We start from the raw sequence: 14,110 nt of genomic DNA, 5'->3' as shown, positions 1-14,110 counted from the left end.
GGATGCACTTCGACCCTCCAGGATCTTTTATGATCGAACATACCCATAGATAGATACCTATACAAAGTGGCTATACCAGGTACTTATCTAAAAGAAGTAATAAACTAAACCATTAATTTAAACCTTCTTTTTATGTCAACCTCCTTTACACGATTAATTTATTTACATTATCACTAATGAAACATTTATTTTGTCATCGAGTAAGAAACGTATTTAAAGAAGAATTGCTTAAAAGGATTCACGTAATTTACATGTGAACTGAATTAATAAACAGCGCCATCTATCTACGAATTTCTCATCTTCGATATAGCGCCATCTACACAAATAAACTTTAACAATTCTCGAATCTTTCATGGAAACAAGCTCGAAAAGTTCGACTGTATTACAATAGATGGTGCAAGCAGAGATAACGCTATGAATTTTACATTCTATAAATTGGGTACATTGATTATATTATAATTTTTTCAAATAATATATTAACATAAATGCCAGAGGTAAATTATATGTAATATATATTATTAACAATTATATTCTCGCTTTTACAAGAGTAAGGGGGAATTTCGCTTAAGTAAATAGCAACATTACTTTAAAATGGCGTCGCGTCCATGACCAAGGTCCGAGCCAGTTGTCAGTAGTTGTCAAACGGTTGTTGACTCGTGAGAATATACCAGACCTCCTCCGTGATCATCAATAATAACAACAAATTAAAGTCAATAATAAATGCTTAAGAGCCACTATGTGGGGTTCGCTGTGACTAAAAGTGCGTGTGCCATTTATAAAAAGGTCGAGTTAATTTAAAGTTTAGCAACTCCTGTGAGGTTTTGAAAAACCTTTAAATCGATTTGCGATTGTGAAATACTTAAGTATACGCCTTGTTTTGCTTTCCACGTCCTGTTTAAAAAGTGTAGTAAACCTTTTCGTTGTTTTCACAACGTTCACACTATCTGTTGTCTTAGAATTTATGACTTGAACTGTAATACTTTGTGCTTCGGTAAAAATTAAAATTTTCGTATTGTAAGTCGAAAAGTAGGCTTTTTTCGAGCTACATTAATAGTGTTTCACTCTCGTTATGTTTGTGTTAGTGAGTGTGTGTAATGGATTTTCCGCATAGGCGTGGTTAAAATTACCCCCAACGTCGCAGGTAAGTGTAAAAATAAATTAAAACGACTCTGTTATGTTAACTATATTAATGATATTACGTCTCATTAATGCAATCTTAGGAGCACGTTTTTTAATTTATTCCGATGTGACCTACACGTTTATATTTACGATGACACTATAGCTGATTCCCGCGACTACTTCTTCATCTAATTACTCGTTACGTACAGTCCAAGTCCCGTTTTTATTCCTGAGTAAATTTTCCAAGAAAGATACAAGTATTCCATTATTTTTATTTGTAAAGTAAATATCAAATTTATTGTTTAGTTAAACAAAATCCACCAACCCATACTGTAATAGGGTGGTAGGTCTATGCTCTAATTCAAATTCCAAATTTACTTTTATCTCAAGGACACTTTTTAAGCACATTTGTCTGTTTATATTGACTACCCCTCCTGATTCGGAAGGCAGATAAAACACTCTTCCCATGATGCCCAGCTGTGAGATATTATTAGGCTGATGATAATAAGTCAAAAATAACCTGACCTTAAAATATTTCTTGTAAATTGACAATCTATCAAATTTCTTTAAAGTAAACTTATGAACTGTGTACAAGAATGATCTTGCAAAATAATTTATCTTCTTTGGTCAGTGGGATTGTAATACTTTTTTTGTGCAAATTTTGCACCCATCATTTTATTAATCATTACTTTAGCAGAAGCTCCTAAAAAGTCCTATTATAATAAATGATAAAAAAGTTTGGAAACTATTTAGTTTTAGGTAAAAATACCGTGATAAATTACCGCCATTAACAACACCATGCTCAGTTTCTTTTGTAGTTATTTCTTAGACCAAGTTATGTTTTGAAACCACAGTTTACAATTAGTTTTATATTAAAAAATTCCTACAATAGAAATATGTGTTTACAGTAACCACTAATTGGATGTAACTGAAAGTGTAATGGGATCATTTGAGAAAGTGATCAGAGCCTCCCTTACAAAAAAATCATTTGAGCGAAAATGTCTGTGCTAATATTATTAAGTTTAAATTGTAATAATTTTTTTAGAGGTTGCATAGTTCTTTTTTTTTGTTGAAAGGTATAGAATATTCAGAGTAACTGTCAATTAACATCCCTTTCCTATATTCAATCTTTCTGTAATCTGTTGATAGTTGCTTAGCTAAGTTGTTATTTGTAAAAAAATTATATTTGGATTCACAAGAACAATGTTGATAAGTAATTAATCTATAGATTATGGATACATTGAATATTGAAAATGCACATTAGTGTAAATTCCAAAAAGATATCTGTGATATATGCATGTAGGATATGCATAATATATCATCTTTTCCTTTCTTAGAATATATTACATGTCTATAGTAAGTTTCTCATCTTTCTAGACCTTTTATAGAAAGTTCTTAAAGTACTTAATTAACTAGTCATATATGTTAATCAGAAGCAACTCCACAAAAGTGGAACAGGGAATGAAAGTTTGCAAAAATCTTTGTTAATCAAATTAACCTGACCTGACCCAGATAAACTAGTGTTTGCTCTCAAGTAGGCTAATTTTGAGCGATCATTTGCTAAAGGAGTTAATATCATGTTTCTCTTAAAAATGACTAATATACCCTTTCTCCTAACCACAAAGTTTTTGCTAGGAGTAGAACGATAATAGACAAATAGGTGGAATTTGAACTGACTACTCAGATATCAGTCTGGGGATGATTCAACAACCCCACTGCAGGTGGCAACCTCAACACCTACGGGAGGTGGCAGGGACAATTTAGGAATTTATAATTTCTTAATAATATTCTGGAATCTGGCCTGGTCTGGTAGGAGGCTTCTGCCAAAAAGACGTGACGCCATGTGATATGTGCTGTTATCGTACTCATAAGATGCCGCGTACGACCGATAAGCTTTTCGGGGTTCATATAACTGCCATACCCCTTGCAGGTAAGTCCGCTACGATCTTAGACCGCATCATCACTTACCACTTGGCATGGTATTAACTTGTAGTGGAGTAATCTTTGACCTATCACAATCGTCCCTCTTTTTTAAGATACAATGTGTAGGGTCTGATAACAATATATAAACGAAATACTTATATCATAATAATTAAACTAAATACTTTACATACATATATAACTTAACACCTTATTCTAATTTACCAATTTAACAATTTGAACATACAAACATTCACACAAACATACATATCAACATTCAAAAACTTACTTTTACGATCGTACCTGCCGGTGTAATTCAACAATAGTCCATACCGATCTCGCAGTTGAAACGCACAAACTGCCGACTGGTATTATGACGTCGTCGTTTGCATGTAGGTAGTCGGTACACTAACCGCGTGCCGGCAGTTCGCCATTGGATTCGTGCATCAGTCGTGTCGCTCAATGTAAAACGAATGTTATTGTGTTTCTTATCGGCTCTAAACAATATAGTAAATATCGGAGTAAAGTGATTCTGAACTACAAGTGTGTTTAACATTTAAAACAAACCTAAACATCATCGGAAGATCATAACTCACAACGCATTGCCCCCCTAAAAATGCATACAATTCTTAATAGCGGACAAAACTTGCCTCTCTCGGGGATGCTGTAGCAACCACTCTGGTTACATTTATCTCAATCTAAAAAGAAGTTGTGGACTCTTTCGAGCCGGGTGCCGGTGTTGAATAAGTCTCAGTATTGTCCATTGTGTTAAACCAAGCTAAGCTGCACGATGTATACCTAGGGAATTTGATTGTTTTTCCCCGATCGCATCGCCTGAACAGCTCAAAGAACGTGTTAAGAATATGGTCCGCCACCCTTGCAAGTTTCCACATGTAAAGAGAGAAGATTTTCCTGAAATACACATTGTAAGGACGTCCAGAATATGCTTAACAATACTTCAAAGATTGTGACCGTAATCACAGGCCGGATGTAGAGACTCACTGTTAAGGTAAATTGGTACAATTTATATCGACGCTAACTAAGAATGTTTATTTATTTGCTTTAAACATTGATATAGTTTTAAATTACTTAGTTGCCGCGGCGCATTGCCTTAATTTTAAAATTCAAATAGGTAATTATATTTTTATAGCATTTCTTAGTCTATTGTAATCCCAACTACCTAATATTATAAATGAGTAGTGTGTTTGTTTGTTTGTGGTTCCTTTACGCCCTAACTAAGCAACCGATCAACTTTATTTTTGGAACAGAGTTAGTTGATAAGGCGGAGAGTAACCTAGATCGCATATTTTTCCAGCAAAACAAACGTTTTCCACGGGATTTGAAAAAACGCGAGCAACAACTACAAGAAAAAAGCTTTCGTTTAAATAGTGAGCTATTATTTAGCTTTGCCGTGGTCTATTATTTTTTATTGTAGGAGGCAATCGTCATGGATGTTGACATGCCCGTCTTCACTAAGAGTGGAATCACCCACGGACTAAAACCTCTTTGCCGTAGTCTATTATATTAAATACTTATGGGCGGTAGCTATCCAGTAGTGAAATGATACGGAGGTACCCACGACGTACCCACTGACAAAGGGCCTGCTTATCTAAGCATTACAATTGAGGGCAATTAGTGTAAGTGGCGCCGATTAACGAGAGCAGCATTGCGTCATGCATAATCACAATGTTTAATCGGCTATATATAATCTATGTTTTTTAAATGCCATGTTAAACATTACAAAAATTCTCCTTTCTCCGCGCCAACGTAACTTATAGAAGGTATGTAAATGGCATTTTAGATTTTTAGCCCGTTTTACGCGTTTTAGTCTACACCCTGCACGGCTAGCATGGCCAGGAGATATTTATCTCCACGGGGAAAGAATAAAATTGTTTCTTCTCTTACAGCTTTATCCACTCTCAAAGCATTGGCACAAAAGTGAAAATAATATACTACTATACTACGACAATACACACATCGCCATCTAGCCTCGAAGTAAGCGTAGCTTGTGTTATGGGTACTAAGATAGCTGTTGAATATTTTTATGAATATAATAAACACCAAGACACTGAAAAACATTCATGCTCATCACACAAACATTTTCCAGTTGTGGGAATCGAACTCACGGCCTTGGACTCAGAAAGCAGGGTCGCTGCAAACTGCGCCAATCGGCCGTCATCCTAATAATATGTGTGTAATTATAAACGGGGGTAAACTTCTCATATTTCATGTTTCCGTGATTTTGCAGGTTGACACGTTAATTATATCCCCTGTCAGGGTATGTGATCGGTGGATATAATTTTTTGTCCCCTGCCTGTGCTAGCCCTGCTGAAATAAACAACTAAAGAACTATTAAGGCTACCTACATTTCACATACCGTTACCTATTATATTCCTTAGAATAATGAAAATCCATTGAAAGCGCTGATAGCGCATTGGTTAGAAGCTCGACGTCAGTTGCCGGGGGCCGAGTTCGAATCCCAGCACGCACCTCTAACTTTTCTAAGTTATGTGAGTTTTTCATCACTTGCTTAAACGGTGATAGAAAACATGGTTAGGAAAACGGCATGCCTGTATCTACATAATGTATACTACAGGGCATGGGTCTAAGGCCGAAGCCCACCACGCTGGCCTAGATTGGTGAACCCCACACACTTTTGAACACATTATGTAGAACTCTTAGCATGCAGGTTTCCTGACGAAGTTTTGCTGATTTTGACCGTTGAAGCAAGTGATATTTTAATTACGTTAAAAGTTAAAGGTGCGTGCTGGGATTCGAACTCAGCCCCGGCAAGTGAAGTAGGGTTCCTACCCTAATGCGCTATCAGCGCTTTCAATGGATGTTCATTATTCTAAGGGATATTATATATGTATCAACCACACTGGCCCAGTGCGGATTTTAGGACACCTTTGAGATTGAGAGAGATAGGGAATATTAACTTATTTCATAACTGCACTCTATATAGAATGCGCGATACAGAACGATCGTATAAATATAACTAGCTGTTGCCCGCGACTTCGGTTTGCGTTTGATTTTGTTTTTTGATTTCATGCATTCAATTTAGTTGTAAGTATTCAGTATCGCTAAGCCTTAAATGAGGGGTTTGCTGCTGTCCGCTGAGGAGTTCTGTCCTCTATCTCCAACCACAGTTTGGGCAAAATTAAACACATATTATAACCTCTATAGTGCAAAAATAATTATTTCAATCGGTTATAATTTGTCGGAGTTATGGTGTAAAATCGTCAAACACTTTCACCCCCTATCCCAAAGGAACCGAGCTTAATGTCGAGAGAAAAAGTATCCTATATTACTTCTAACTTTCATATTTGTACAAAGTTTCATGAGGATCGGTTTAGTAGTTTTTGCGGGAAAGCGTAACAAACAAACTTACATTGCCATTTATAATATTAGTAGGGATAGGGATTAATCGATCAGTAAGTGTAGTTGATCAGTTCAACGAAATCACGCATTTATTCCACGTACCGCTACCGGTGTCATATAAGGCAACACTTGGAAGCACAATCACGTACGGAACATCTTCATTTCAATGAATAGGTAGCATTGTTTCCAACAAATGGAAGGTAATGCCGCTAACTGCGGTATAATGCGCCGGCCGGATAGGGCCCAGGCTTTGAAGTTTGAAGCCCTTTGTACGCTTCTTCCTGGTTGAGAATCTTGCACTCTTTATTTACACTAAAGTATTTTTTCTTGTTTGTAAATAGTACAGAATTAAGAACGTACAGAAAACGCGTGCACATAGCATCAAAACCACTCTACTTTAGTAGTGTTTCTCGAACAAACGGTTAATCACTACATACCATTCAGCAGTTGAAGGTAATTATTTGACCTCTAATGTTCTAAACGTTTACGATAAAATGGGGAAATGAGAAAATTGGAGTGAGCTAGCAACATTCCGCGGGGGTAAAGTGAAACCTGCGAGAGACACAATGCATATAATAATGGCTGAATATTTCTTATGTGCTGTATGCTCTTAATTCTGTGGTAAATAAATAGGCGCTTCACCGCAATGCTATCTGATAAAAAATCTAGATTTGACCAGAAATAGAACGCACTTACCTGTGCGTTGAAATATGCCTGCCTATTCAGAGCTCGACAATTTTCTCGGCGGGGAAAGGATAAAAATTGTATCACAGCTTCATCAACATTCCGAGAAAATAATAACCGGGGGTTAACTTCTCAGATTCCCTGTTGCTGTGCTTTAGCAGGTGGACACGTTAATTTTCTTGTCAGGGGATAGTAATACGGAGATACACTTTTGGGCTATATTAAACAATCATACTTGTAGCGGGAGTATGGTATGGCAGGAGTTTGGTAGCTGGGATCTGGCTAACCGCATTGCGGCAAGCCGTCGTGACTTGCGGCTAACCGCATGCCCGTTGTAGGTAGTCGCAACCGAGTCATTTGGCTGAAGCAAGACGCAAAACATACATTATGAGAACCAACAATGCGGCTGCCCGTTATTATATAGGACGTAGCTTAAGTTCTCGTTAATCGTAAAAGTTATCGTTTAAAGAAAACCTGAGCCTGCGATGCCAATAAAAAGGTGGTGTGTTACATCTGGAAGCCTTAGGTCTGATTTCAGTTTCACTTACATCTTTTTTTAGTTCAATTGTTCAAACTGCAGTCCTGAACCCAGTGAGTTAAGCTCGTTTGAACGTTGAGCCTTAGTATGTGCGGTTGGCGTTCGGCCGCAGCGCATTGCGATCTTCAGGACGGTTAGCCGCAATGCAGATTACATATTGCGTATGCGGATTTACCAGCTCGGATGTAGGTTAAATTTCTTTTCAACATCATCCTCAGTATAACTTAGTGCCTCTGCAGGGTAACTAAATGCCTTCCTCTCAAAGTATAGAGGAATGCCAAGAACCATGTTGCTCCAATGCGGATTTAACAATTATTATCTTCTTTCTTTCAGATTGGATTACCGTTTGTAATGAACGCAACATAATATGGTTTCTGCTCGTTTTCAATCATTTTTATGAAAAGTAAAACAACATTTTGTTGAAATGAAGTGATTAATCTAAATACGAGTAAGTATAAACTATTTTATCACACTGTTATTTTGATAAAATAGTTTATACTCATTCTTACGTAATAAGTTCATATAGAACTTATCACAGGCACTTATGAAGCATTCATACATTCAACAATGCTAGGTGCTGGTGGTAAATGCATTCGTTAACTTCAAACTAAAGCTAGGAGGGTTCCAAACGCGTCCTGGTCTAAGAAGGCCCACAACAAGCCACTTCATTTAGCCAGGTTTTTTTTGTTATCACCATCTCACAGTCGAGTTAATATTAAGCTATGTAGTTAGAGCAATTCATACACAATCTTACTTATCATACATGTATCTATTCTTCGCTCTTATACTCTGCAAGCACATAACTTCTAGAAAAGAGATATTGGTTGCCTCGAAGAGATCGCTTTGTAGCGATACAGCCGCTTAATTTTATACGCTGTGTTATTATTGTTTTTCCTTTTTCTGTACATATTGTGGTGTGCAATAACAGTGTATTTATCCATTCAACAGAGAAAAAGGAGAGAGAGATGTAGAGCTTCGATGCTCCGTGTTGCTCCAGTTCTGATTGGCCGGCTTTTAGTGCCAATAACCTATAATATTTTTCCACAAAGCCTTGAATGTGAAATGATTCAGTGCGCGTTGGCCAGCGGACAGACAGACAGGTTTCACTCACGCGCGCTTTCGACTTTCCTACTCTTTACAAATGCGAGCCGCGGCGGACGGGCCCAGACTTTATTACAGGGCAAAGTTATTCTGAACGGACCTTCTTGTTCGCGGGCTAGGCCTACGAGTGAGGTCGCAGCGCATCGATGACCTGTCGATGACACTTATGTCGATTTATTTACAACAAGACGACCTGGTGGACTACGTACCAACAATACGCCATTTATTAAAGACTAGCTGTTGCCCCCGTTCTCCGTCCGCGTTTATTTTTATATATATCCCGTTTGTATTCCAGGGATAAAAAGAAACATATTGTAAGCTACTTTTTAGTCCTGGACTACCCTCCGCCCTTTAAATTAACTAACGTCAATTTATAATATTTAATCTAACCGTAATCTACAGATTATATTATTTAGCAACGCTGTTAATGTCAAAAAAATATTTTTTAAATTTGTAACAAATCAAAAAATTGCTATGTAACTTATAAGATTACAGACAGATTGCATATTGAAAACTGACGTTAATAAATGCCAAAAAAACAAGAAGATTGGTAGCTTAGTTAGGGCGCTAAGCAAGAACAAACAATCAGACAAACACACTTTCGCAATTATAATATTTGTGTTGATAATCCTAAGTGAAGTGAAGCGGTGATAGCAAATAGGGTAAGTCTTCGGCTTCCCTTTAGAAGAGACCTACTCGTAGTTCGAGCCCCGGCACCACTGACTTTTCGGAGTTATGTGCGTTTTTATTTAAGCTATTTAAATATCACTTGCTTCAACGTTGAAGGCAAACATCGTGAGGAGACTTTATGGAGAACTCAGAACTCGCAAATCTGCATGCCCGAGAGTTCTCCATAAAGTCATCAAAGGCGTGTGGAGTCCATAAATCCGCACTGGGCAAGCGCGGTGGACTACGGTCTTAACCCCTCCACATTGTGGGAGGCGACCCTTGCCCTATAGTGGGCCGGTACTGGGTTTATAATTTTAGTAATTGGAAATAGTGATAATATGTTACATTCTACGCAAATTTATTAAAAATCTAGAACGATTGTTTCTAACCTACATACCAACCTACTCTATTGTTAAGTAAGCTTCAGCTTACAAAATCATACTTTTACTCACGGGTTGCCTAACAATAAAATGTAAAATCTAGAAATAAAACCATACCAAGGTCACAACGTTATCTGACCCCAGAAGCCGGTGAAATCACCACTTCAAATAGCAAGGGATTGTGTACCTTATTGTTGAAACAATAAGGTGGTGTTATCGCAACGGACACCTGATCTATAGATTGACCGCAATGTGGTTCGATATAAGATTACCACTCGTATTTTATATAATTACTGATGAAAAGGTATCCATTTTATATAGGATTATAAAGATATCGCTAACAAACCGTTAGACTTTACAGAACCATGAACAATGGGGTTTTGAAAGGATTTCATGGTAAATCTTAACTATCGACTATGGATTGGATAGAAGCAGGCGTTACTTTGCGTAAATTCATGATGTATTATGAAAATTCTTCTTCTTCATGTAAAGTCAACATCTCCTGAGGATGCTCCGGTTTCGGAGCGAAACGTGCGTAGAGGGTACATTGCCGAAGATCTTTTTGGTGTGGAGTATAAGGATTAAAGAAAATGTAAATGACACCATACTGATTCTCCTGCTTTACGCGGAGTATAGCAAATTAAGCTTAATTTTCATAATATATGGTCTATAGGTAAAAATAATAAAAATACTTAATTTAAAAGTAATTTGTTCGATGATAACTGAAAAGGTTACGCAACGCTGTTACGTGCTAAATTAGCCGGGTTGGGTTTGACCCAGCTAACACTAAATGCTGTACTATATTGCGAAGCTATAGCGTAATGAGTCCAACGTTGGTCGGAACTTTGCCCGTGGCTAGTTACCACTCTACCGACAAAGACGTGCCGCTAAGTGATCGGGCGTTCCGATTTTATTTCACTTAGAAACCGGTTAGAAGTTCGGGTTTAATGTAACTTCCATACCCATAAAAGATTAGCCCGCTACGATCTATTAGCCAACAATTGGCCACCAAATTGTACTCTCTTTCTCTATGTTTATATTTCTTTAACTACTTTTTTCTTTGATACAAAATAATTCATTCATTCATCTTAGATTGCATCACCAGGTAATATTGCAATCAAGGGCTAACTTACAGTAGAATATAAGAAAAACCATTTAAAGTACTTGAATGCAAAGTTTAATATACCTTGGTCTAACATCTTAACTCATATTATACATTACACTCGCATGTATACTCCGAAATCCTCCATCATAGTAATGTGATTCCGAAGGTAATTTTGGCATATAAACCAAATGCATAAATAAACGAATTTAATGAAATTGCATTAGTTATCTCATGTATTTACTGGTTACTGGACAATTGATGTATTTCTTAAGGAAAAGTTAGCAGCAGTAGCAGAACAATAACAAATTGTAAAATATTGGAAAAAAGCACCTGCTGAGTTACTTGTCGACTTCTTCGCAGTAGAATCCACCTTTCGAATAATGCATAGAACCAGGCGTTACTTTGCGAAATTCCATGATATATTATGAAAATTAAGCTTAATTTGCTATAGTACTCCGCGAAAAGCAGCAGAAACAGTATGGTGTAATTTATAATTTTTCAAACCACACAAAACAAATCTTCTACATTTCGCTCCGAAACCGGAACATCCTCAGGAAATGTTGACTACAATATTCATTGTGAAGTCAGCATCTTCTGATAATTCTCCGGTCTCCGGTCCACACGTTTCTAAAGTACTCATATTGGCCTAAGACTTGAAATAAATGTATTTTGAATCATTTTAACGTCCCATGAAACTTATAGCTTCAGATGTGCGAGCTACCTATTATTGGAGCCGATATCAAAGGTCGAATGACTCACGCTCGTAGCGCACCCCTTTGGTTACTGTTGTGGATTAAACAAAGTGGGTAGATGTCATGCGGGACTACCCCTATTGCCCTGAATTAGGGAAAATCATGTTTACCAAAGGATTTTTGTTTACTAATCGTCTTCGATAAAAAAAATTGAATATATCTATCTGATTTGGGTAAATATTTACAATTTATTCGCCCTTTGATCATGGATATTATGATAAGTAATCGAGTAGAAAATAACAACTATAGAAACGAAGTTCCGCAGCACGGCTATCATGGACAGGAGACAATTATATCCCCGGGTAAAGGTTAAAAAATTATCTTCTCCCACAGCTTTATCAACTCTCAGAGCACTGTCGCACAAGTGGAAGTAATATCCAAATAATATTTGTGTATTAATAAACGTGGGTATAATTCTCCTATTCCATGTTCCAGTGATTTAGCAGGTGGGCACGTTAATTATATCCCCTTGTGAGAGGATATAATCAGGGGATATAATTTTTATCGCCCACCCGTGCTAGCCCTGCAGGGAAAGGATAAAAATTGATCTTCTTCCAGACCTTTATCAATTCCCAAAGTAATACTCTCAAAATAATATCCAAATAATATGTGTGTAATTATAAACGGGGGTAAACCTCTCATATACCATGTTTTAGTTATTTAGCAGGTGGACACGTTAATTGTATATGTAATCGATGGATATAATTTTTGTCTCCTGCCCGTGCTAGCCCTGCTGGTGGTCTTACCTCAGGGAACTTCAAAATTTATGTAAAGATCTTATCTGAGGGTGTCGGGAGATAATCAATCTTTTTAAGATTAAACGGAACAGTGGATGAATCAACATACCTAGCACGTATACCTAGTACGTCACTTCAGAATCAGAATATCTCGTTCACTGTGAACTTAACGACTATAAACGAATATAATACAAAAGAAATGTTGTAATATACCTATGACGAATTATCACCAGAATCATCCTCGGTGATACACTACCATCTTCCCAGTGCGCAGAGCGGTGATTTTATATGCACCTTTCCGTTGGGAGAGACTGCTGGAAGCAAATTTGATCTTTGCGCCGCTCTGTTAGAATAGCTTTTTTATTAACAAACTTAAAGAAATGAACCTTCAGAGATATTTATTTATACTCGTTATTTGTACACCACTCAGAAAAACGAGACAAAAAAAAATAACAAACACATGGAGAATGAAGCAGGATACAAAAGGCGGCCTTATCGCTAAGTAGCGATTTCTGCCAGGCAACCTTAGGATTAGGAAAACTAAAAAGAAAAACGAATAGGTGGGGTACACTATTTAGTACATACATACAAATATCTACATACTAATATACATAAACCAGACTACACAAATACAAAAATACTATTGATGAATATAAAAAATAAATATACTAATACATATTCTAACATGCCATAAATACTTAAATATGAGTTTGAGTAGATAAGTAAACAATAATAGTCGTCTTTACTGAGCGAGATAATGAGCCTTAACAGCATTTTTAAATATGCCCAGTGTCTTCGACTGTCTTATGTTCAATGGGATAAACAGAATAAAATATCTGGGCCCCGGGGTGTTGCTAGAATAAATAAATAGAATGACAATTTGACGATAAGTTCGTTACTATTGGTTAAAATAGACAAATTGAATGAGAATACCATAAATTCAGCCAATAACAGCAGTGGCAATCGCAATGTGGTAATCATAAATTTCGTTATCCATCCACAGTTAATCCCGGCCAACGCTCGCTTGTCATCGCATAAAAAACATAGGTATAGGTCGCATCCCGTAAAAAGACCGCTGACGATCGACCTGCATGCGTGTATGCAAAGTCGCTGTTGCCCGCGACGTGTTCGTGATCTTTTAAGTCCTGTAGGCACCGGTTTTTTTTTCGTATTTGAAAAGTATCCTTTGTCTATTTGGACAGGATCGGTTTTATTGTACCAATCTAGGAACCAATTTTATTGCTTAAAGCCCGCGAGAGCTGTCCCCTACTTTTTTTGGGATAAAAGATATCCGTATCGCCAGTACACAATTCTGTAGCGATCGGCGCAGTGGCCGAGCCGAACATAAGAACTAAAACAAGGCGCTCTTTCGCATTAATAATATAATAATGTATTCATGAAGGTTTATTGTTATAGCAATAAACATGGTAAAACTGGCACTATCGTATATCGTTTGCTTTAATAGTATTACATATTCAAGATTAAAAGTTCATTCATTTAAATTAGGACTACTATAACTAATTTTATGTATGTCTGTTTGTAGTGACTTTACCACTTCGGCAAGCTATTCTACCGAGGCGGGCCGGCAGACACCGTCTGAGTTCTTTTTACGTGACTCGATTTGCACTTACAACGATAAAAAACATTACATGATGCTTTTAAGCTATCAATATGATCTCGATACCGATTTATTTCGATAAGATAATATGTTACACCTATTACGA

At 36.9% G+C, this 14,110-nt stretch overlaps 1 protein-coding gene across 3 annotated transcripts in view; it reads left to right on the top strand.

Annotated features, from left to right (window-relative positions):
- Nucleotides 1-654: 654 nt before the first annotated feature.
- The window catches only part of LOC120627783 (GTPase-activating protein CdGAPr), a 110,157-nt gene continuing 96,701 nt past the window's right edge, over nucleotides 655-14,110 (top strand). For 2 of the 3 annotated variants that reach the window (XM_039895805.1, XM_039895802.1), the window contains exon 1: nucleotides 655-1,141. The gene's annotated coding sequence lies outside the window, so the exon portion shown is untranslated. Of the gene's footprint in view, nucleotides 1,142-3,354; nucleotides 4,049-14,110 lie in introns of those variants that run through there. The other variant, XM_039895804.1, reaches the window with a different exon arrangement.

Source organism: Pararge aegeria, chromosome 12 (genome assembly GCF_905163445.1).
Source record: "Pararge aegeria chromosome 12, ilParAegt1.1, whole genome shotgun sequence".
NCBI classification, from domain to species: Eukaryota; Metazoa; Arthropoda; class Insecta; order Lepidoptera; family Nymphalidae; genus Pararge; species Pararge aegeria.
The sequence above is the reverse complement of the archived record's forward strand: the minus strand, read 5'-3'. Positions and strand labels throughout refer to the sequence as shown.